At 39.1% G+C, this 23,436-nt stretch overlaps 1 protein-coding gene and 1 long non-coding RNA gene across 3 annotated transcripts in view; one reads left to right on the top strand and one right to left on the bottom strand.

Moving 5' to 3' along the window:
* Positions 1–7,289, top strand: part of LOC109028431 (uncharacterized) — a 98,228-nt gene extending 90,939 nt beyond the window's left edge. The window contains exons 3-4 of the mRNA XM_063709959.1: positions 1,902–3,025; positions 3,319–7,289. The gene's annotated coding sequence lies outside the window, so the exon portion shown is untranslated. The remainder of the gene's footprint in view (positions 1–1,901; positions 3,026–3,318) is intronic.
* The window catches only part of LOC101140681 (uncharacterized), an 80,395-nt gene that overhangs the window by 48,495 nt on the left and 8,464 nt on the right, over positions 1–23,436 (bottom strand). The window lies entirely within an intron of this gene.

The raw sequence follows: 23,436 nt of genomic DNA, 5'->3' as shown, positions 1-23,436 counted from the left end.
CAGACCACGCCTGGGAAATTGACAAGTCATATTTTAAAAGCTGCAAAAGCTGAGATATTTTAGAACCACATCAGTCACCTTGAGAGAACTTCTTTGGAAATCACTTAGCTTTCCTTGGTAGTTTCTCTATTAGGTTGCTCTTTAGTCACCAGAAGCTGCAGTGTTGGAATCTCCTGGCCAGGTAGAGTTGAAAACGTGAATAGTAAATGTTTCCCTCATCTCCTTGAGAGGGGTCCTCTCCCTTATTGCTGTCATTTTAATGTTTGTCCCTTCCACAACTCATGCTGAAATTTAATTCTTATTGTAGGAGTATAAAGAGATAAGACCCTTTAGAGATGGTTAGGCCATAGGGCTCTACCTTCATGGGTGGAACTGGTGCCTTATAAAAGGGCAAGTTCCACCCCGTCTTGCCTTCTTGCCTTCCACCATGTGAGGATGCAGCACAGACGCTTGCACTTGCACCAGATGCTGGCACTTTGGTCTTGAACTTTCCAACCTCCAGAACTGTGAGCCAATACATTTCTCTTTGTAATAAATTACCCAGTCTCAGCATTCTGTTAGAGCAGCACAAAATGAGCTTGGGCACCTATTCTGAAAAGTGGGCAACTTATTCAGTCAGAATTTTTAGAGATAGACCCAAACACTGGGGTCAAGTTTCTTGGCTTGTGTGTTTTGTTTGTTTGTTTGTTTGCACCCTTTGCCTTCTCAGTCCAAGTGATCCTGGTGCCTCAGCCTCATGAGTAGCTGGGATTACAGACATGCGCCACTCTACACCTGGCTAATTTTTTGTATTTTCAGTAGAGACAGGGTTTCACCTTGTTGGCCAGGCTGGCCTCGAACTCCTGGTCTGAAGTGATCCTCCCACATCAGCCTCCAAAAGCGCTGGAATTACAGGCATGAGCTGCTGCACCCAGCTTTTTGTTTGCTTTTTGAGACAAGGTCCTGCTCTGTGACTCAAGCTAGAGTGACAGTGATGTGTTCTCTGCTCACTGCAATCTCCACCCACTGGGGTCAAGCAATCCTCCCACCTCAGCCTTCCAGTAGCTGGGAAGTTTCCTTGGCTTATTGTGCAATTCATAGAATCTCTTACTTACATTCTGTGAGCTCTAACCATTGTGTATTAAGAAGAGAAACACAAGTCTATTCTTGCGGATGCATTGAAAGTATGAAGTAAAAACACAGACACAGAAACCTGGAGCACTCTTGTCTTTGTCTCTCCACAACAGGCAGAATCCCAGTCTAATCTTTTGCTTCTGTGCAAAATTAGTATATGGGAAGTTTTTTTTTAAAGAAGGCTTAAATTTTGATTAATAAGTTCCCTGTAAGATCTTTAAAGTGATTGATTATAACGATTAAAAAGTGCTTATAAGTAGAGTCACACACTATGAACACAAAATAACCATATTACTATATTTTCCCAGATATACTTTGCTTCACAAGAATCTTAGTTGAGTGGAAGGTACTATAAGTTTCATTTAGTTTTTCTATTTCTGTACAGAAGTGCCAAATTCTTGTGCAGCATTTAATTCCCTTGCTTTCCTCTTAAACATCCATTACAAACTGGTGCTCAGGTGAGGTCATTCGCATGACTGAGAATGTGGGATCATCAGCTGTCAACTGTCAGTATAGAGAGACCAGCACTGAAGGACGAAGCTATTCTCAGCTGTTGTGCTGAGCAAGGTCTCACCCTTTCTGACAAAGGTTTGAAATTTTGCTTTCTCGGCCTCTGCTTTTTGAGCTACAGAATTCATGAACAGGCAGCCGGCTTCCCCTTGCACTTCCAGGCTGGAACCACTGAGGGATGCTGCTGTATTGAGTTCCACCATGGAGATACAAAACTGAAAGTTGGGAAAAATCAATGGTGATGAGATCACTCCCCTCTGTGTGTCTTTCCATTTCAGGGGACTGTTTTTCAGTGAAAACTCCAGACACTGACAACCATCATTCACAGCCTGCCTCTTTCAGAGCCAGGGCAGAGGCCCGGGCAGGTGGGAGAAATACTTTTCATTCTGCGGAGCTGCCTGTGCTGTGGAAAGAGATGCCAGAAATAGACCTGGGAAAAAGAGGAGAATGGGGACTTAGCAGATGCTTGGAGCCGTTTCTCTTGATAAATATATCTGTCCACTTCCCACTCTTGTCCGTGTCGCTGAAGGCCATTAGCACTCTATTTCTGTCTCTGCGGAGGCTCCGGGCCTGGCCCACCCTACCTCCCCTCCTGGAAGATGACCTCAAGAGGGCAGCACTCCTGGGATGAGGGTCTGACATCATGAATTATTTTTATCCCAGTGGATTGCAATATCATAACAGCACGTATCTTGTGCCAGAAAGTGGCCCCACTGCTGATAAAGAAGATACGTTATTTCAAAGGTAAACTCCTTGATCTCAAAATGCCTCCCAAGGTATGCTATTTAAAGCTGTTGCAAAACGAGTAACAAAAATAGACACATCTTGAGTGTGGCCTGGAGAACAATGTAATATCTTCTCCAGTTTCCTAATCACCACAAGAAGGCCTTATGAAAAGACAGTCGTATGTCTAGATAAGGTAGGCAGCCACTTGGCTAGATTAGAATTGAGGGCCAAGAAAGGTGTCCTATCACTCCAGATCTATGCAAAGCTATCCTCTCTGCTTTCCTTACTCTAAAAAATTCTCTTACTGTGGGTTCCTTTGGGTTCCATTGTGCTCTAAGAGGGGAAGCTGAATAACGCATGAAGCTGCAGCAACACCTAAGCATGATCCCTAACTGGAGAGCTGTGGATTTTAACATAGTAAAAGGAAGAGAGTTCAAGGACAATGCGAACTAGAGGATCCAGCAAGAGGCCACTCAACAACTGGCAATATTTGGAGAAGGTTGGTGTAAGACCAGAAAATACCTGGAGCACCAAGCGGGCACAAAAGACAAACTTCAGGCAACAGAGCTTCATTAAGCTGTACCTTGTGAAATTCCCAGTTTTGTTGGCCAGAATTGGTCAAAAACCAGCTCTGGAGTCAAGCAGTCCTGAAAATAAGTTGGACCTGCCAGTACTGGTGAGTGGCCCTCCTGCAATCCAGGACTGCCAGCTCTGGAACTCTTAGAATATAGTGCCTGTATTTATCAGCCCTCTCAGGCATCTGGGTGTCATCTTACATCCTTTAAACTCAGTGGGTTTTGGTGTCAATTATTCTTAGCCTCTTTTCTCTTTAACACACCTAACAGATGACACTTCCATGCAAGGCACCTTCATCAGTAATGTGGCCACAGTGTTGGCAGTTACACAACTAAAAGAGGTGAGGGTCTAGGCACATTTCCTGAGCTGCTCTAATTCCATCTTTCTTGTTAGGTTACCCTGTGGTGTGGAGAGAGAAACCATTTAAGAACATCTGGTGTAGAAGATCAGGAATATGAAAGAGGCTTCAGGAACAAGGTTTTATTGGGAAAATTTATCAGCCTCTCTACTACAGATCAATAAAAACTGACATTAAAATCTAATTGGGTTGGGCTTAATCTGAAGGTCTCTGTGAGACAGAATCATGGGTCTTGTCATTTGCATGGAGATTCGCTCAAATAGATGATGGTACAAAAGAAACACCCCTGGCCAGGAGCAGTGGTTCGTGCCTATAATCCCAGCAGTTTGGAAGGCCAAGGCCAGCAGGTGGTTTGGGCCCAGGAGTTCAAGACCAGCTTGGACAACATAAGGAGACCTTATCTCTACTAAAAATTAAAAAAAAAAAAAATTAGCTGGGCATGGTAGCATGTGCCTGTGGTCCCAGCTACTTGGGAATCCCAGCTACATGGGAACTTGAGCCCAAGAGATTGAGGCTGCAGTGAGCCCTGATCGCACCACTGCACTCCAGCCTGGGTGACAGGGTGAGACTCTCTGTCTCAAACAAAAATCAAACAAAAGAAACACTCCAAAAAAAGAGCCAACTCCGGTTTATGACTCTGTACCCTTAGGTTGAATGCCAAGTTCATGGGAATCATCCGAGAAGCCGGGACAAGAGCTGCTGTTGATGGGAGGCTGTGAATTGTGCTTTTAGTGACTCGCTAAGCATAGAACACTGACACTCAGGGCACACTGGGTGCTGCAATTTCCAGAAGGGAAAGGAAATAAAAAGGGTTCACCTTCTATGTCTCAATTTTATCTCTTATTAACAGGAACAGCTGGATAGAGTACACAGATATGCTGCTGTGTGAGTCCCTGTGGAAGGGTACCTCCTGGGGATCACCGGCAGGAAAAGTCCCTCAAACACAGAAAGCTTGGAGGGGACTGATCCGATAGAGTCAAAGACACTTAGGCTGTTTCATGTTCAAACATTAGAGAATTTTTATAAAATCATATAGCAGAATTTAAGAATTTCTTAGAAAATAGATGGGATAGACACCAAACACCAAAATCCGATCACATTTATTATGACTTTTTTGTGCTTATTTCTCTCCTCTTTTCACTTACCAGTGAATAGCCACATAATTATCCTACTAAACCAATCCATAAGCCTTCCTGGGATTCAGCCCAGGGTATTTAGCTCTAGGAAGCCTTCCTTTCAATTCTGACAAAGTGGTCATTCCTCTTGGTGTTTTCATCGCTATTCAAATACACAGTATTGAAAACACAGATTGATATCCTGCCAGCCTCTCATTTGATCACCCCAAGGTGAACAGATTTATGAGCTGTGACTATAAGATAATGAGGATGCTTTTTATAAACTCTCTCTTCGAGTGATACCAACATGGGCGCCAACTATATTTTGAATAATAACCTCATCTTGAGAATAAATGTACAGGCTCCCACAGAGTCTATTTTGAAGGAAAAATTCATTTGTTTGGTTAAGTTGTGGTCTGTATACTGATATGTCAATTTTATTTCTCTAAATTTACAAATTTCTGGACCTTGATGAGCATAGATATCTTTGGGGAAATGAATACTACATATTGCATTTGAAAGACTTTGTAAGTTAGAGTTCAACTTCTCTTTGCAGAAAGTTTCTCATGTAATTAAATGCAGCACATGAGGATTTTAGCCCTCTACACTAACTACAGTAGCTAAAACTAGAGTGTTAGAAATGATACTTTTATGAGGCTCTTAAATACAGGTACAACATTCAGAGTTTAGGAGCTGTCTTTGGAGCCGGGCACCCCTAGATGTGAGTGGAGCCATTCACCAGCATTGGCAGGACCAACCAGAGTTCAGGATTGCTTGTCTCCAGAGTTGATGATTTTTACCATTTCCGGCTTCCAAAAAATGGCATTTCATATGATTCAACTTAATTTTAAGCTTCACTGCCTTAGGCTTGTGCCTGTAATTATAACCATGAACCAATATTTAATTTTTGTTGGCAGATTACTGTAGTTAGTGTAGTACTACAGAACAGAAGACATATCCATGATTTAAAAGTTCAGGAGCACACTGCATGTTTTTGAGTCATTAGTAAATGTCATAAAGTACAAATATCAAAGCTCAGGTCCAAAGTAACTTACATGTTCTGTAAAGGTCTGAGCAATGTGGATACCTGATAATTTCCCTACCATAAAAGAACCCAAGAATTTTTCTCTCTGACCCCTCCTCCACACAGTGTTAAACTGGAGGCTGATGTTCATTTGACAATGAGCATGAAAGTGAAATGATGACTCCCAGATATAATTACAGAGAGTTACACATGACATGGTAAATGCCTTTCAAAACCATTTGGTCTGCAGAAATTCTATTTGGCTTACAGTGAGACGTCAATCCCATCAATTTTTATCTGTTGTTTATTTAAGTCTTCTTTACCCCACAAATTTTGTTTTGTTGAGTCATCTCCCAAAGCTGAGTGGAAATCAACTACCACCCAGGGAAAATATACTCAGATATCTCATGAATTTGCTTTGTTATACAAGCATCTTAAGGACAAACAGAAAGGAGAAGTCAATTGCAACTGGGCTCAGATTGAGTAATTGGTTTTAATTTTATTTTATGCTCCAAGGAAACAACTTCATTTAAAAAACATGAGATCTTTTAGATTGTGTGGTACACTTTAATTTAATTCTAGTGAGATGATCATTTTTTTCCCAAATTAAAAAGACAACTTTTTACTTTTGTTATTGATCTCTGTACATGTGAATTGACTGGGTAACAAAGATAATTTTGAATCTCAAAATTTATTCTAATGCTTTCCAAACTTTTATTTATTTATTTATTTATTTATTTATTTATTTATTTGAGACAGGCTCTTGTGCAGTGACATGATCATAGCTCTCTGTAGCCTTGAACTCCTGGGCTCAAGCTATCCTCCCACCTAAGCCTCCCAAGTAGCTAAGACCAAAGGCATGCACCGCCATGCCTGGCTAGGTTTTTATTTTTATTTTTATTTTTAATAGAGATGGGTTCTCTCTATGTTGCCCAGGCTGGTCTTGAATTCCTGGGCTCAAGCAATTCTCCTGTCTCAGCCTCCCAAAGTGCTGGATTATAGGCGTGAACCACTGTGCCAGCCACTCACCTAACTTTCTTAATGCACTGGAAAAATTCTTTAATAGATCACAGCATAATGTATAGTTGGGATGAAATAATTATCAATGAGACCGTTAATATTTCAAACAGTATTCTTGATAAAAGCACTTTTGGGGGCCTCTTTTTTTGGTCAGATTGATTATATGAAGATTGCTTTTATTGAAGATGTGGTTGGCAGAGGGATTGTGCAAAAACCAAGACAAATGTTAATGTCATTTTCTTCTTCACTTTTGCTGAAATTGTTAGCATTGTCATGGATGTATACATTTTTAGCAAAAATCTTTTCAAGTCAATTGTTTCTTTTGTAATGATCTATAATTAGATAAATATAATCCATAAATTCATTTCATTCAGCATGAATGCAAATTGCAATGCATCACCGTGCACTGAAAGATCACTGGGGCAGGGACAACCATCAGCTCCTACTTGTGAGATTCCCTTTCCTACTTTATAGGAAATTCCTGGAAATCCCTAGAAGATATCTACATCATAGACTAATGAAGGCCCCAGCATCAGCTACTATTTTAAATACTATTAAAATAAATTTTCTATTTCCTGATAAAGAAAGCTGATAGAAGTAGAATACCAACATTTCTTCCTAAACTCAAATGAACGGTCCTATTAGATGACCAGCTCTCGAATGGTGATATCATGAGCCAATCGCATCAGAATTATTAGCAATAATTATTTTAAATGTAGGTTTCCAGGATCTACTCTGGATGCATTTTTTTCCAAGTCTTAATGAGCAATCCAACGAGTAATCGTCATTTAATAATAATACATACCGATCATATATTGTTTGACAGACACTTTTCTAAAGCTTTATGTGTATTAACTAATTTTTTTTCTTTTTTGGGGACAGGGTTGCCCAGGCTGGAGTGTAATGGTGCCATCAGGGCTCATTGTAGCCTCAACCTGCAGGGCTCAGGTAATTCTCTGGCCCCACCCTTCTGAGTAGCTGGAACTAAAGGCGCATGCCACCATACCCGGCTAATTTTTGTATTTTTGTTGTTGTTGTAGAGATGGGGTTTCACCATGTTGCCCAGGCTGATCTTGAAGTCCTGGGCTCAAGCGATTTGCTCCTCTTGGCCTCCCAAAGTGTTGGAATTACAGGTGTAGGCCACCATGCCCAGCCTTGTATTAACTAATTTAATGTTTAGATCAACATTATGAGATATATACTGTTATTATGCCAGTTTCACAAGTGGAGAAATTGAGGCACAGAGAGGTTAAGTAACTTGTCCAAGGCTACATGCTATGAACTGGCTGTGAAGTTAATTTTTGTATTAACTTAACCAGGTCATGCAGTGCCCAGATTAAGCCTTATTTCTGGGTGTGTCTGTGGGGGTGCTCCAGATGAGATTAGCAGCAGCATCAGTGGACTCAGTAAAGCAGATGGCTCTGCCCAAGGCAGGTGGGCGCCATCCAGTCTACTGAGGGCCCAAAGAGCACAAAAGGCAGAGGGAGGAATAGCTTGCCCCGTTTTATTTCTGCCTCACTATCTGAGCTGAGGCATCTCATTCCACCTTTCTTGCCCTTAGACTGGGCTTAGCAGCAGTGGCTCCCCTGGCACTTTGAACTGGGACTTAATTACACCACTGACTCTCCTGGATCTCCAGCTTGCAGACGGCAGATCATGGGATTCTAGGGCTCCATAATCATGCAGGCTGATTCCTCCTCATAAATCTCTCTCTCTATTAAACCGAATTACAGTTTTTGCCCTTAAAAGTAAAGGCAAAAATTGCAATTACTTTTGTACCAACCTAATATACATACATGCATGCACACATAGATAAATAGATGTGTGGGTAAGGCCTGTTGATTCTGTTCTTTTAGAAAACCCCAACTAATACACTAGCAGAATGGGTTCAAAACACTCTTAGATAAATGAGTTCTCTAGATGATTCTTATGTGCACATTAGGTTTAAAACCACTGATTTACGCTGTATTCTGAATGCCTTAAAACTGATACATAGGCCAGGTGCACTGGCTTACACCTGTAATCCTAGAACTTTGGGACGCAAAGGCAGGTGGATCGCTTGAGTTCAAGAGTTTGAGACTAGCCTGGACAACATGGAGAGACCCCATTACTATAAAAATATAAAAATTAGCCCAGCATGGTGGTGTGCATCTGTAATCCCAGCTACTCAAGAGGCTAAGGCGGGAGAATAGCTTGAACCCAGGAAGTGGAGGTTGCAGTGAGACGAGGTTGCACCACTGCACTCCAGCCTGGGTGACAGAGAGAGATTGTCTCTCAAAAATAAATAAATAAAATAAAAATAAATAAAAATTGAAAATAAAATAAAATAAAATTGAGTATATATAAAGAACATTCTTGATTTCTTGTTTCTGGGTCAAATTATTTGTAAGACCACAATAATATATAATTATTAAACTGAATACAGATTAGTCCCTATGTTCCATGAAAGAGAAAACAAAATATGCCAAAAGTACATGCAGTGTTTGATATATTCATTTAGTTAATATATACATAATGTCAATAGGTATGATCATAATTGCAGTTTTGGGTTTTTTTCCCATATAAGTTCTTTGACATAAAAGAGGTCACACTGCTGTCTGAACCCACATGTCATTTATTAGCAAGATGAATTGAGAACAAATGCTTCTCGAGCAATGTCCCTGGATCGCAGAAACAGAAGGAAGGAAGCAACCCCGTTTTGGGATGTTCTGTGCAGGTGGGGTCTATTTTTAATCTCTCCAGCTATATGTGTCAGGTGGGAGTGTACAAGGCAGTAGAATCGCTTAGCAGTGCATAAAGGCAAAGTGCCCCATTAAAACCGGGGCAGCAATTGAAGCACAAAGCTGTTGTCCCAAGGCTCCCAACTCAGCCAGACTCTCTGTTTGGGTCTCACCTGAAGGTATGTCAGGGCTGGGTGCATGGGTGAGATACAGTCACTGATGTAGCTGCTCCCATGTAACCAAACATCTCGGTTAGTAGCTCTAAAGTGCTACAGCATCAGCACAGAAGCATGTTAAGAATACAAACCCTTAGGACCCACTTTCAGAAATTCTGTTCAATGGAATCAGCATTTTAGCAAGGATTCCAGGTGATCCCAGTGCAGGTGGAATGATCACTACTCATTGAGAAACACTGATAGAGAAAAGGGTTGTTTATCACTAGAATGGATACAATTTGAACAGAAGATATAACTTTTATTTATTTTTTTACTTTTATTTTTGAAACAGAGTCTCACTCGGTCACCCAGGCTGGAGTGCAGTGGCGTGATCTCAGCTCACTGCAACCTCTGGCTTCTGGGTTCAAGCAATTCTTGTGTCTCAGCCTTCCAAGTAGCTGGGATTACAGGTGCACACCACCACGCCCAGCTAATTTTTGTATTTTTAGTAGAGTTGGGGTTTCACATGTTGGCCAGGCTGGTCTCAAACTCCTGACCTCAAGTGATCCTCCTGCTTCGGCCTTCCAAGGTACTGGGATTACAGGTGCACACCACTACACTCGGCTAATTTTTGTATTTTTTGTAGAGATGTGGTTTCATCATGTTGGCCAGTCTGGTCTTGAACTCCTGACCTCAAGTGATCCACCTGCCTCAGCCTCCCAAAGTGCTGGGGTTATAGATGTGAGCCACTGCACCTGGCCAGATATAATTTTTAATCATGGAAAATATCAGTTACCTAGAACAGCACAGAGATGGAGTACAAAAACTGGAGGAAATAAATAACTGGGCGTGGTGACAGTATAGTCCTAGGTATTTGGGAGGCTGAAGTGAGCTATCAGAGAACCTGCCCCAATAGTCACGTAGGTTCTTTTCTATTTTCCCTAAGCATCGGCCGGTTTGAGAAATAAAGGGACAGAGTACAAAGGAGAGAAATTTTAAAGCTGGGCATCTGGGGGAGACATCACATGTTGTTAGGTTCCGTGATGCCCCACAAGCTGTAAAACCAGCAAGTTTTTATTAGGGAGTTTCAAAAGGGGAGGGAGTATATGAATAGGGTGTGGGTCACAGACATCAAGTGCTTCACAAGGTAATAGAATATCACAAGGCAAATGGAGGCAGGTCGAGACCACAGGACCACAGGACTGAGGCGAAATTAAAATTGCTAATGAAGTTTCGGGCCCCAATGTCATTGATAACATCTTATTAGGAGACGGGGTTTTGAGAGCAACCGGTCTGATCAAAATTTATTAGGCGGGAATTTCCCCTTCCTAATAAACCTGGGAGCGCTATGGGAGACTGGGGTCTATTTCACCCCAACAGTCTACAGACCATAAAAAACGACCACACCCAGGGGGGCCATTTATAGACCTACACCCCCAGGTGCATATTCTCTTTCCCAGGGATGTTCCCAGCTGAGAAAAAGAATTCAGTGATATTTCTCCCATTTGCTTTTGAAAGAAGAGAAATATGGCTCTGTTCCACCCGGCTCACTGGCGGTCAGAGTTTAAGGTTATCTCTCTTATTCCCTGAACAATTGCTATTATCCTGTTCTTTTTTCAAGGTGCCCAGATTTCATATTTGTTCAAACACGCATGCTGTACAATTTGTGCAGTTAACGCAATTATCCCATGGTCCTGAGGCAACATACATCTTCCTCAGATGACAGGATTAAGAGATTAAAGTAAAGACAGGCATAGGAAATCACAAGGGTATTGATTGGGGAAGTGATAAGTGCCCATGAAATCTTTACAATTTATGTTTAGAAAGTGCAGTAAAGACAGGCATAAGAAATTATAAAAGTATTAATTTGGGGAACTAATAAATGTCCATAAAATCTTCACAATCCACCTTCTTCTGCCATGGCTTCAGCCAGTCCCTCTATTTGGAGTCCCTGACTTCCCGCAACAGTGAGCTATGACTGTACCACTGCACTCCAGCCTGGGCAACAGAGCAAGATTCTGTCTCTGAAAAAAAAAAAAGTAGAGGGAAAGAGAAGAAAACAAAGACTGAGGAAAACAGTAACTGCAGGGAGAGGAATAAGGTTCTTATTTTCTGCCTGTTTTCTTCAGCTGGAATCACAGAAGTGAATGAGTACAGACATTTGATATTACCCCGGTAGTGTGGATGCCTTTTAATGGCTAAAGAAAGTGGCCAGGCTGTTTCAGTATCCTTGAGGGTGTCACTTCAGGGCCATGTCTTGATCACTATGCAGGGCCACATGGAGGTTGCACTTGGAAACAGCAGGAACAACCAGGGGTCTTGGGAGGCTGACTTTGTAGTAGTAAGAGGGTGGGGTGCCCTTGGTTCTCGCATGAGGATGTGATCAGCCTGCAAATAATTCCATTAACTGGCAGAGAAGGGAAACCTGCTACTCAGGGATAAGCAAGAACTTATCCCTGGTCCTGGTCCTCTCTATAAGGAGTGTTGTTTGGATGGAGTACCTTATTTAGCGGGGCAGAGTAGGGAGAGGAACTTGCAGTTAGGCCATTAGAGGCCTTTTCACCTTCAGATGTCAGCAGAACACATCAAATTTGTTTCAGGCCTTTCACCAGAGGCCAGCTGCCTATTTGTTCATGTTCTATGAGCAAGGCTTGGGAGACAGATAGGATGCTGGTCCTTTCTGTTCAAAGTCCTGGTTAGGTGCCTCCATTTTTACAAAATGTCCTATTATCAGATGTCATCACCTTTAAAGGCTATACTTTCACACATTTCTCACCCACACCTCCATTCCCAAGGAAAGTAATCTTGGCCTGTCAGCAGCTCAGATTTTCATCAAAAGTCTCCAAAGAAAGATCTGACATTTATGTAAAATTGAAAAATATGATTCAGCCAGAAATACTAGAATTTACCCCTGGATAAAACTGGAGCTAAGAGACCTGCAGAGTGAAACGACATTGTTTTACCGTCCTACACACTTGTAGTTTGGCAACAGGTCTCAGCTGACTTTCAGGGATACTAGAAGGAAAAAGCTCTCCACACTTTGTTGCTCTGCTTGTGGAAATAAATGGTTAAGAATGTCATCTACTGTGTCACTCAGTGCTCTCTCTGTTTTAAATTTCATGTAAGAAATTTATTTCAAGCTTAAGTGTAAGGAAAAGATGTTCCTTTTGTTGATAAACTGGCATAACCTTTCTACAGATGCACTAAGACATCTGGAGATCTGTTCCAATCTTTCTATGTATTGATTGATTATTTATTTATTTTTAGAGACAGGGTCTTGCTTTGTCACCCAGAATGGAGTACAGTGTTGTGAACATAGCTCACTGCAGCCTTGAACTCCTGGGCTCAAGCTATCCGCCTACCTCATCCTCCCTAGTAGCTGGGACTACAGGCATGTGCCACCACACTTGGATAATTTTTAATTTTTTTTTTGTAGAGACAGAGTCTTGCTTTGTTACCCAGGATGTCTTGAACCTCTGGGCTAAAGCTATCCTCCCACTTCAGCCTCCCAAGGTGTTGGAATTATTGGCATGAGGCTGTCCTTGTCCCAATCATTAACCTGACCCTATCTTTCTCTTTGTTGATAGTTTCTCTAACCCTGATTTTTTTAATGTATGTAACTATGAATATTGTGTAATATTGCCTCAAATCTTTTGTGAAATTAGGTAGGTAGGTAGATAGGTAGATAGATGGAGACAGTAATTTTTTTTAATTAAGGAAGATGGATTACTTCCCCTTAGCATTTGTTCTGTTTATTATTTTCCTGCAAGCTGTGCATATTTAGACACCTATAATGCTACACTGTTCTTCATTGCAGTATTTCTCTGCCTGTTAACTTTATTTACATGTGTTTTTTTTTACTGTTCAGCATTAAATGACTGCTGCATTGTTTTAATCTTGGGTTTAGTGATGACCATGAGCAATAGCTCCCATTCTTTGGTAAAAGATGTGAAAATATTTCACAAATGAGAAGGCACTCTGCACATTTTTTCACCAGGGGAATTTGCAGCAGTGCTCAACCTTGGTTGAACTCAAATTTCAAGCCTGGTGTTACGAGCAATAGCAGAGCTGTTCCCTGTCTGTGCATAATGTTTCATGACCTTGGTGTACATCTTCCTGAGACTCAACTTTGAACTGAAGTTTCTCTGGGGAGGATGCCCTCCAAATGATGGCTTTCATAGTGCACTAACCGCCCCTTTTCCTTAGAGTTTATCTATTGGTAATGTCACAAAGGATACATACTAAGTTTAGGGGGGGGTGTAAAGAGAGAGACATATTAATTTTAAGATTTTTAAAATCCTCTCCACTAACTCCTGCATGACAGCTCTCAAACAGAACATATTCGCTTGGGTATTCATCCCAACACACGCCCCATCTGTCGTCATGTCTCTAGGGCTGGATTAGATATATTGCATGATTAAATAAACAAACGAATTGCTTTAGAGCCGGAGCCCCATGTTAAACCCTCTTTATTTTATTTTATTCTTTTTTGGATTTTGACTGGATGACAACTGCAGTTTGTTGCCTTTTTTATGTTGTTTTCCTTTAGGCTGCTACTGTGAGATTTAAACTAGTTGAGGTTTATACCAATGCAGTTTACAATACTCTAATAAATCAAATGTTTACAAGCCAAATGAAGTTTTAAACCTTGGTAGCTTAGAAATAGGTATTTAAAAACAGCAAGTAGATCCATAATGGAGATGAAGGAGGCAAAGTACCCCAAAGATCAGATAATGTTCACAATATATAGTTTTTATGAGGATTAAATAAGATAAATAGTACAAAGCACATAGAACACTTTCTGGTACATAATAATATGAAAGTGAAATAAATGATAGCATAGTAGGCTGTCTTAGCTGAGCACAAACTGATATTCAGTTTGTTATTGGTGAAACAAGTGGATTTCGAGTGTAGGTACCACAGTTGAGTTCTACTGGAAATTTCTATAGTGAAATATTTACCAAATTAACTGCACATTAAAGTGAAGCTAAAGGCTGCAACTTGGAAATCAGTGACAATGCCAGGTAGTCAATGGACAGCAAGGATGTCTGAAGTGGACCATAGTGTGGAAAAATGCTTAAAAACACAAGCCTGCAAGGAAAATCAGCAGCTCTGGGCTTGGAGAAAATTTTTTAAAGCATAGACCTTTCTCCAAGGAGGAAGTAGTCTAATAAGAGAAGACAGATGATGGACAAACAAAAACTTGGATGCAATAAAGAATAAATGTAAGAGGTTCCACACCAGAACGTGGGGAAGTAATTAGTGGGTAAGTTTGATTAGGGGAATTTCAAAATCATGGACCTTTCATGGAATTCCTTCTTGCTTTCAACTGTGTTGACCCATGAGTATAAGAAAAAGAGAATAGCCTTCTGAGTATATTGTTTTAGACCTTGTATATCTTAACATGCTAATGGGCACAGCTGAGCTCCAAATGTATTTGCCTTAGTCAAAAAAATATAGCTTACTCTGTGGTGTTTCCTGGGCAACTGTGTTCTGTTTTGATCTTTCCTTGACCCAAATTTATAGTCATTGAGTTTTAGAGCTTTATTGAACCTGAAGGTAAGCTTGTCTGATATCCCTATTTGGTTAAGAGAAAAACTTTTGGATAAAGTAGATTTGGATGAAAACCACTGGTTCATTGCTCAGAAACCTTAGACAAGTCAATTAAGTTCTTTTAGCCTTGACTGTACAACTAAATTAAAAAAAAATTACATTACTAGGTGCAGTCATTCTCATAAATGGATATTATTACTATTCTTTTTAGGGCCCAGGCAAACTAAGTGATTTTTTTCAAGGCCACACAACTAGTTGTGGAATTCAGAGTCATATGAAGATTCTCAGACAGGCACTATTACCACTACATAATATTAGTTTTTGGATCCCCAAAAAGATTCTTTCATTTCTCAAAAAAAAAAAAAAAAGGAAAAAGTAATCTCTCTTCTGGCTTTCATGCTATCTGAAATTTTTTTCTAAGCTCAATTGATGATTATTATTCTTGGACGTGTACTTCGGGAAAATCTACTTCAGAAGAAAAGCTACACTTTTGTGATAGAACAGAATAAAAAGTGTACTAGTACCTTGTAGGTGTACATTGTGAACTACTCAATATTCCAAAGAAACGAGAACAGTGAGAGAACAAGAGAGCAAGATGAGTGTGTGTGTGTGTGTGTGTGTGTGTGTATTTCCCCAATTTCTTGGGCTCCAACTCTGTGCTCAGACACTGTACTAGGTATTTACAAATGTTATCTCATTTAATCTTTACCATACTCTGAAAGATAGATACTGTATGGTTACAACAACCTGAGGCTCAGAGAAGTTAAGTAATTCACCAAAGCCACAAAGCTTGAAAATGACAAAACCAAGACTTAAATCTGGTCTGTCTGTGCTCCAAACTTATAGTAATAATGAATGAATTACATTGCATTCCTCTATTGCGTATCTGAAATGAATACTAAACAGAAATTGGACTGGGGAAAGTCTCATTAATAGACCTGTTGAACATGCAACTTTACATAAAGGAATAATGAAAACCACCAAGCAAGAATCATATTTACTGACTATTTGTACACGTAATAACTTATTTAAACAAAGACAAATAACAATAACTTATTTATTTTTATTTAAATAATGTGTCTATTTGGACAAAAAATGTATTAAATGGATCCTCCCCCTTTGAGCATCCCCTCTTACTTGTCTGATTAGCAGAGCTGACTGCTGTGCTAGATCTGAACACAAAGTTGAGTACTGAGAAGGGAGAATTAAATGAGGAGAATGCTAGCTGTCCACCAAAATTCATCTCCCCTTCTTATATGTTAATGTAGCAATATCATGGCTATCCAATGAGATTATATGTTCTAGCCTACCTTGTAGTAGGTATGGCCACGTGACTACATTCTCACTAACAAAGGGTGAGCTTGGGACTTAATCCATGTGGATGTTCTCTTCTCCAATTTATTTTACCCCTTACAACTGGCTGTTCTGGAAGAGAAGAAAAAGTGGCAGAACAACAAACATATGAAAAAAGGCTCAACTTCACTGATTAGGGAAATGAAAATCAAAATCACAATGAGATACCATCTCACATGAGTCAGAATGGCAGTTATTAAAAAGTCAAGAAACAACAGATGCTGACGAGGTTGCAGAGAAATAGGAATGCTTTTATACTGCTGGTGGGAGTATAAATTAGTTCAATCATTGTGGAAGACAGTGTGGCCATTCCCCAAAGATTTAGGACCAGAAATACCATTTGACCCAGCAATCCCATTACTGTGTATATACACAAAGGAATATAAATCACTCTATTGTAAAGATACATGCACAGGTTTGTTCATTGCAGCACTATTCACAATAGCAAAGACATGGAATCAACCCAAATGCCCATCAATGATAGTCTGGATAAAGAAAATGCGGTACATATATACCATGGAATTCTATGCAGTCAAAAAAAAGGAATGAAATCATGTCCTTTGCAGGGACATGGATGGAGCTGGAAGCCATTATCCTTAGCAAACTAACACAAGAACAGAAAACCAAACACCGCATGTTCTCACTTCTACGTGGGAAGTGAATCATGAGAACACATGGACGCAGGGAGGGGAACAACACACGGTGGGGCCTGTCAGGGATGAGGGGGAAGGAGAGCATTAGGAAAAATAGCAAATGCTTGCTGGGCTTAATACCTAGGTGATAGGTTGATAGGTGCAGCAAACCACCATGGCACACGTTTACCTATGTAACAAACCTGCACATCCTGCATTTGTACCGTGAAACTTAAAACTATAAAAAAAAGAGAAAAAGAAACGACATAACTACTACTAAAAAAAAGTGGCAGCAATCCACCTTTGACCATGTAGGGATTGTATCTAAGGGGTTATGACATGATGGCTTGAGAGGAGCCTTGGAAAGAGCTGCTCTGCTTACCATGCACTGCTAACCTTCAAACTGATAGCTGAGAGAGACATTTCCATATACTTCAAGGTGCTGTGTTTTATGGTCTCTCTCTCTCTCTCTCTTTTTTTTGGCAACTGTTTAGCTTTATCATAACTAAAACAGGGATAAAATAGTTGGGTAAGACTCCCTAGAGAAAGAGACTTGAGTTGGACCTTGAAATATTCATTGAAGATTAATCCAATGAAAGCAAAAAGGCAAAGACAGAGAAGAAAAACTCTTCTTTATGTAGGAATTAGACATTCCCCTGTCCATTATAAAGTAGAACAATAAAATCTGTCCTTGGTGGGAGTCTCGCTTTATGACAAAATAAAATTACTTAACAAAGTATAAAAAGATACTCTAAATGCAAATATACAATAGAAGTACGTATCTTTAACTCTTATTAAAGTCTCTAGACCTGGTTCCCTGTACATTACGGGGAATTTTTAGTGGAAGTAATGGAGTTCTATTGGGGATTATATAAAATTGTAGGACAAAACCTACTTTAGTTCTATTGTACAGTTGAAAAAAGCACAAGCAATTACTATTTGACTATACTTGCCATATCCTTAATTATGTTACTCTATACATTTTATCTTTTTGAAAACAAATGTTTCACTCAAGTCATGATGGAGGAACTGGTACCAGATTTAATATCCTACCATAAACAACTAGAAAGCTGTTTTCAGACATTGGATCAAAAGCAGTATAACATGGATATCCTTGAAAGAAGAGAAACAAGAAAATGAACCTGACCATCACCCTGGCTTTCTGCCTGGAGGCTTTTTCTGGGCAGCCATCCAGGCAGGAGAAACTTAAGGAGAACACGGTCTTTTCGAGTTGAGAAAATAGGGATCAGAGTCTGCAGGGGCTGAGGTGCCTGGAATTTGCAGTGTGAAGAACCAGACAGGAAAAGGGTATGCAGAGAAAGAGTTCCATATATATGTATGGAGGTCACCTTAGTATTGTGGAGTACTAAATGACACATACAAAGGGTAACATTCCATGAGACTGAGAAAAGAATGGGATGGGACATGTATGCTAAATAATTCCCACAGTTCATACAGGGTGGGAGGAGATGTTCAGTTTTCAACCAGTCAGAGTGAAGTGAACAACTGGAACATTCGGTAGAGTCCCTTGAGAGGTCATGGTTTAGTATTAGAGTGAAATGATGCCTAGGGTAAAGGCAACATTATATCTGCCCCAATATAGTTTTGAAACAAGCCTCAAAATAATTCAGCATATCCCCAAGCAATTTTAGTGCATTTGAGAAAAAGTCCAACACTCTTTAAAGACAACAAAATCTAGCACTCAACATCATACTAATCACTAAGCTTAGCTTCCAATAAAAGTTTACTAGGCACATGAAGGAGCAATAAAATGTATTCATAATTTGCAGAAAATATGTCAATGATCCAGAAAAGACAATGATGATATTAACAGATGAGGACTTTAAAATATTTATTGTAAATATGTTAAAAGACTTAAAAGAAAATATAAACATCATGAGATAATATATGAGAAATATATTTTTAAAGAAACTAATAAAATTTATAGAGCTGAAATATACAATATTTGAAATGAAATTTTTACTGGATGCAATAAACAGCAGATTGAGCACTAAAAAAAAGCAGGCTGGGCACGGTGGCTCACGCCTATAATCCCAGCACTTTGGGAAGCCAAGGCAGGCAGATAACAAGGTCAGGAGATTGAGGCCATCCCAGTCAATATGGTGAAACTCCGTCTCTACTAAAATACAAAAAAAAAAAAAAAAAAAAAAATTAGCTGAGTGTGGTGGCATGCACCTGTAGTCCCAGCTACTCGGGAGACTGAGGCAGGGGAATCGTTCGAACTCAGCAGGCGGAGGTTGCAGTGAGCCGAGATTGTGCCATTGCACTCCAGCCTGGCAACAGAGTGAGACTCCATCTCAAAATAATAATAATAATAATAATATAAATAATAAAAAAGTGAAGTTGAATACATAGCTTTAGAAACTATTCAAATGGAAATAAGAGAGGATAAAAAGAAACATAACAACTATCTCAGTTACTCGTGGGATAGTATCAAGCAGTGAAACACGTGCAACTTCAGCCCCATAAAATCGAGGTGTACAGAAAACATCTTTTTAAGTTACAGCCAAAAAAGTACAAATTTGATTAAAACTACAAAGCCACAGATCTAAGAAGCTCAACAAATTCCCAGCAGAATAAACACCCATAGAAAACTACACCATGGCATGCCACAAATTGTTTAAAAACACTGAGTAAGAGAAACCTGAAGAGCAGCCAGTTGCTGGGGTACAGGCATTGTGTACAGGGGAACAAAGATAAAAAGACTGTGGATATTTCCAAGCAAGCTAGAAGACAGTGGAACATATCTTTAAATGTTAAAACAAACAAAAACCATCAACCAAGAATTTCATATGCAGCAAAAATATCCTTCAAAACTGAAGACAAAATAAAGGATTTTTCAGATAAATAAGATGCTCAGATAATTCATTAGCAGAATATCTGCCCTCTAAGAGTTTCTTCAGGCAGAGGAAAATGATACCAGATGAAAATATTGAAAAGAGAAGAGTGTAAGAAATAATAAATATGTAGTACATTTTAATTTCTTTTTATATTTTTAAAAATATCAATTATTTAAGGCAAAAATATCAAATATTTAAGGCAAAAATATTAACACTGTATTTATTATTAGGTTTATAACATATGTAGAAATAATATGTATAACAACACAATGGCCAGGGAGAATTGAATTATCATTAAAAGTAGACTCTAATAAGTTAAAGATGCATATGAGAAACCCTAAGGCAGCCATTTAAAAAAGATCAAAAGAGTAAACCTAATAAACTAATACATGGATAAAATGGAATACTAAAGAAATATAATTAATCCAAAAGAAGGCAGCACATGAGAAAAGAAGGAAGGAAATACAGATGCTACAAATAGAAAACAAATGGTAAGATGATACATTCACCATATTGAGATCCTCACTAAATATACATGGTCTAAATATTTCTGTTAAAAGCACAGATTGGCAGTCTGGATAAAAAGGCAAGACCCAACTATAAACTATCTACAAAAAATATACTTTAAATTAAAAAGACACAGACAGGCTAAAAGTAAAAGGATGGAAAATATTTACCATGCAAATATGAGTGATAAGAAAGTGGGGGTGGCTATATCAAAGTAGACTTTGGGTCAATAAATACTGCCAGACATAAAAGGGACATTTTATACTGATAAAGGAGTTCATGCTTGAATAAAATATCATATTTCTAAATGTGTATGCACCTTGCCTAAAAATAGAGCTTTAAAATACATGGAAATAACTAAACAGAACTAAAAGGAGAAATAGATACACATTGATAATTGTAAATTGCAACAAATCTCTTTATGTTATTCATTGAGCAGGCAAACAAAGAAAATAATAAATGCTTAAAAGTCTAGAGCAAAATTGTCAATCAACTTAGCCTAACAAAAGTAGAATGTATATTTCTCAAAGTTAATATAGAATATTGGCTAGGATAAACTCTCTGTTGAGCTGTAAAATAAATCTTGGCATATATAAAAGGATTGAAGTCCTATAGAAAATATTCTTTGATCACAATGCAATTAACTATAAATTGGAAGCAGAAACATATCTTTCAGATCTCTTAAATTTTGATATTAAACAACACACATTTAAATAGTCCATGGGTCAAAGAAGAAATAACAAGGGAAAATCAGAAAATAAATTTTAAACTGAAAAATGATAGAAAACTTAATGCATCAAAATTTGTAGGATGCAGGTAAAGCAGTATATAGAAGGAAATTTGTAACTTTTAAATGCTAAGTTAGAAAAAAAGAGCAGTCTCATGATTTAACTTCATATCTCAGGAATATAGAATAAAAGAGTGAAGTAAACCCAAAGTATGTACAAGGAAAGAAAAAATAAAAATAAGAACAGAAAAATCAATGAAACAAAACATGAACAGATAAAATAAATGAAAGAAAAAGAAAAATCTGTAAAATATTAATAAATACATTTCTAGCCAGAAAATTAAAAAGTGAAATTATATGAATTAGCAATATAATAAATGACAGAGAAGACATCACTATAGATCTTCATGTTACATTAATTATTAATGATTTTATGCCAATAAGTTTGACATCTTCAATTAAATAAAAAATTCCTTTAAAAATTATCAAAATTTACATAAAAAGAAATAGAAAAACTTACTAGCCCTTACATATTAAAGAAATTAAATTTGAATTGAAAATGTTCCCACAAAGAAAATATCAGACCCAGGTGGGATCATTGGTAAATTCTATCAAATATTTAAGAAAATAATAATACCAATATTTTACAAGACATTTTGTAAAATAGTAGAAAAGAATTATCCCAGCTTGATTCACAAGGTCGACATTTCAAAAAATAGGCAAACATTGTGCAAGAAAATGAAATTACAGACCAATATCCCTCATTAACATACATGTAAAATTTCTTAACAAAATATTTAGCAAATTGAATCCAGTAGTATATAGAAAAATAACATGTTATAACCAAGTGGGTTTTATTCCAGGAATGAGAGGTCAATTTAGTGCTTGGAAACCAATGTAATTACCATATTAACAAAACAAAGGAGAAAAAATTACACACAATTATCTTCATATATGCAGAAAATTATCTGACAAAATTTAACACTAATTCTCTAAGAACTTTCAGAAAACTAAGAAGAGAAGGTGACTTTCACAATATGATAAAGGATAATGATAAAATCTCATAGTCATTATCATACTTAATGGTGAAAAACCAAGATGAGGAAGAAAAACAAAGATACCATTGTCACCATTTCAACACTTTACAAAAATCATAGTCAATGCAATAGGATCAAACTAAATAAAATGTGAGAGGAAGTAGAGCAAGATGGCTAAATAGAAACCTTCACTGATTGTCCTCCCTGGAGAAACACCAAATTTAACAACAATCTACACAAAAAAACACCCTCATAAGAACCAAAAATCAGGCAAGCAATCACAGTACCTGATTTTAACTTCATATTACTGAAAGAGGCACTAAACAGGGTAGGAAAGACAGTCTTGTATTGCCAACACCAACCCTCCCTCATCTCCTGGCAGCAGCCACATGGCATAGAGGCAAAACTCTGTGCTTTGGGAAGGAGAGTGTAGTGACTGTGGGAGTTGGCATTAGAACTTAGTGCTGCCAACACCAGGCAGAACTCAGCCAATTAACATGGAAGTAACATTTAGACCAGCTGTAGCCAGAGGGGAATTGCCCATTTCAGCAGTTGTAACTTGAAATACCACAAGCCTTGCCACCCTGGGTTTAAGTGCTCTGGGGTTCTAAATAAACTTGAAAGGCAGGCTAGGCCACAAGGACTGCAAATCCTAGGCAAGTCTTAGTGCTGAGCTGGGCTTGTAGCCAGTGGACGTGGGGGGCACGTGATGTAGCAAGACACCAGCCAGGGTGGCCAGGGAGCGTTTACACTGCCCATCCTCCAACCCCAGGCAGCACAGCTGACAGCTCCAAAAGAGATCCTTTCCTTCCACTTGAAGAGAAGACAAGGAAGAGTAAAGAAGACTTTGTCTTGCATCTTAGATAACAGCTCAGCCACAGTAGGATAGGTCACTGGACAGAGTCGTAAAGCCTCCCACCCAGGTCCTACCTCCTGGACAATATCTCTAGACACACACTCAGCCAGAAGGTAGACTGCTGCCTTGAAGGGAAGGATCCGGTTCTGGAAGGATTCATCCTCTGCTGACTAAAGAGCCCTTGGGCCCTGAAAAATCAGCAGTGGTAGCCAGGTAGTACATGCCATGGGCCTTGAGTGAGACTCTGAGATGTGCTGGTTTCAGGTGTGACTTAGCATATTCACAGTTGTGGTGGTTATGAAGAGAGACTCCTTCTGCTTGAGAAAAAGCAGAGGGAAGAATAAAGGGGACTTTGCCTTGCAGCTTAGGTACCAGCTTGGACACAGTGAAAAAGAACACCAAGTAGACTCTTCGGGTTCCCAATTCCAGGCCTTGACTCTTGGATGGCATTTGCGGACCTACTCTGGGCCAGAAGAGAGCCCACTTCCCTGAAAGGTGAGTCTCAGGCCTGGCAGCATTCATCACAAGCTGACTGAAGAGCCCTTGGACCTTAAGTGAACATTAGTGGTACCCTGGCAGAAATCCCCATGAAC

This window comes from Gorilla gorilla, chromosome 8 (assembly GCF_029281585.2).
Source record: "Gorilla gorilla gorilla isolate KB3781 chromosome 8, NHGRI_mGorGor1-v2.1_pri, whole genome shotgun sequence".
Taxonomy (NCBI): Eukaryota; Metazoa; Chordata; class Mammalia; order Primates; family Hominidae; genus Gorilla; species Gorilla gorilla.
The sequence above is the reverse complement of the archived record's forward strand: the minus strand, read 5'-3'. Positions and strand labels throughout refer to the sequence as shown.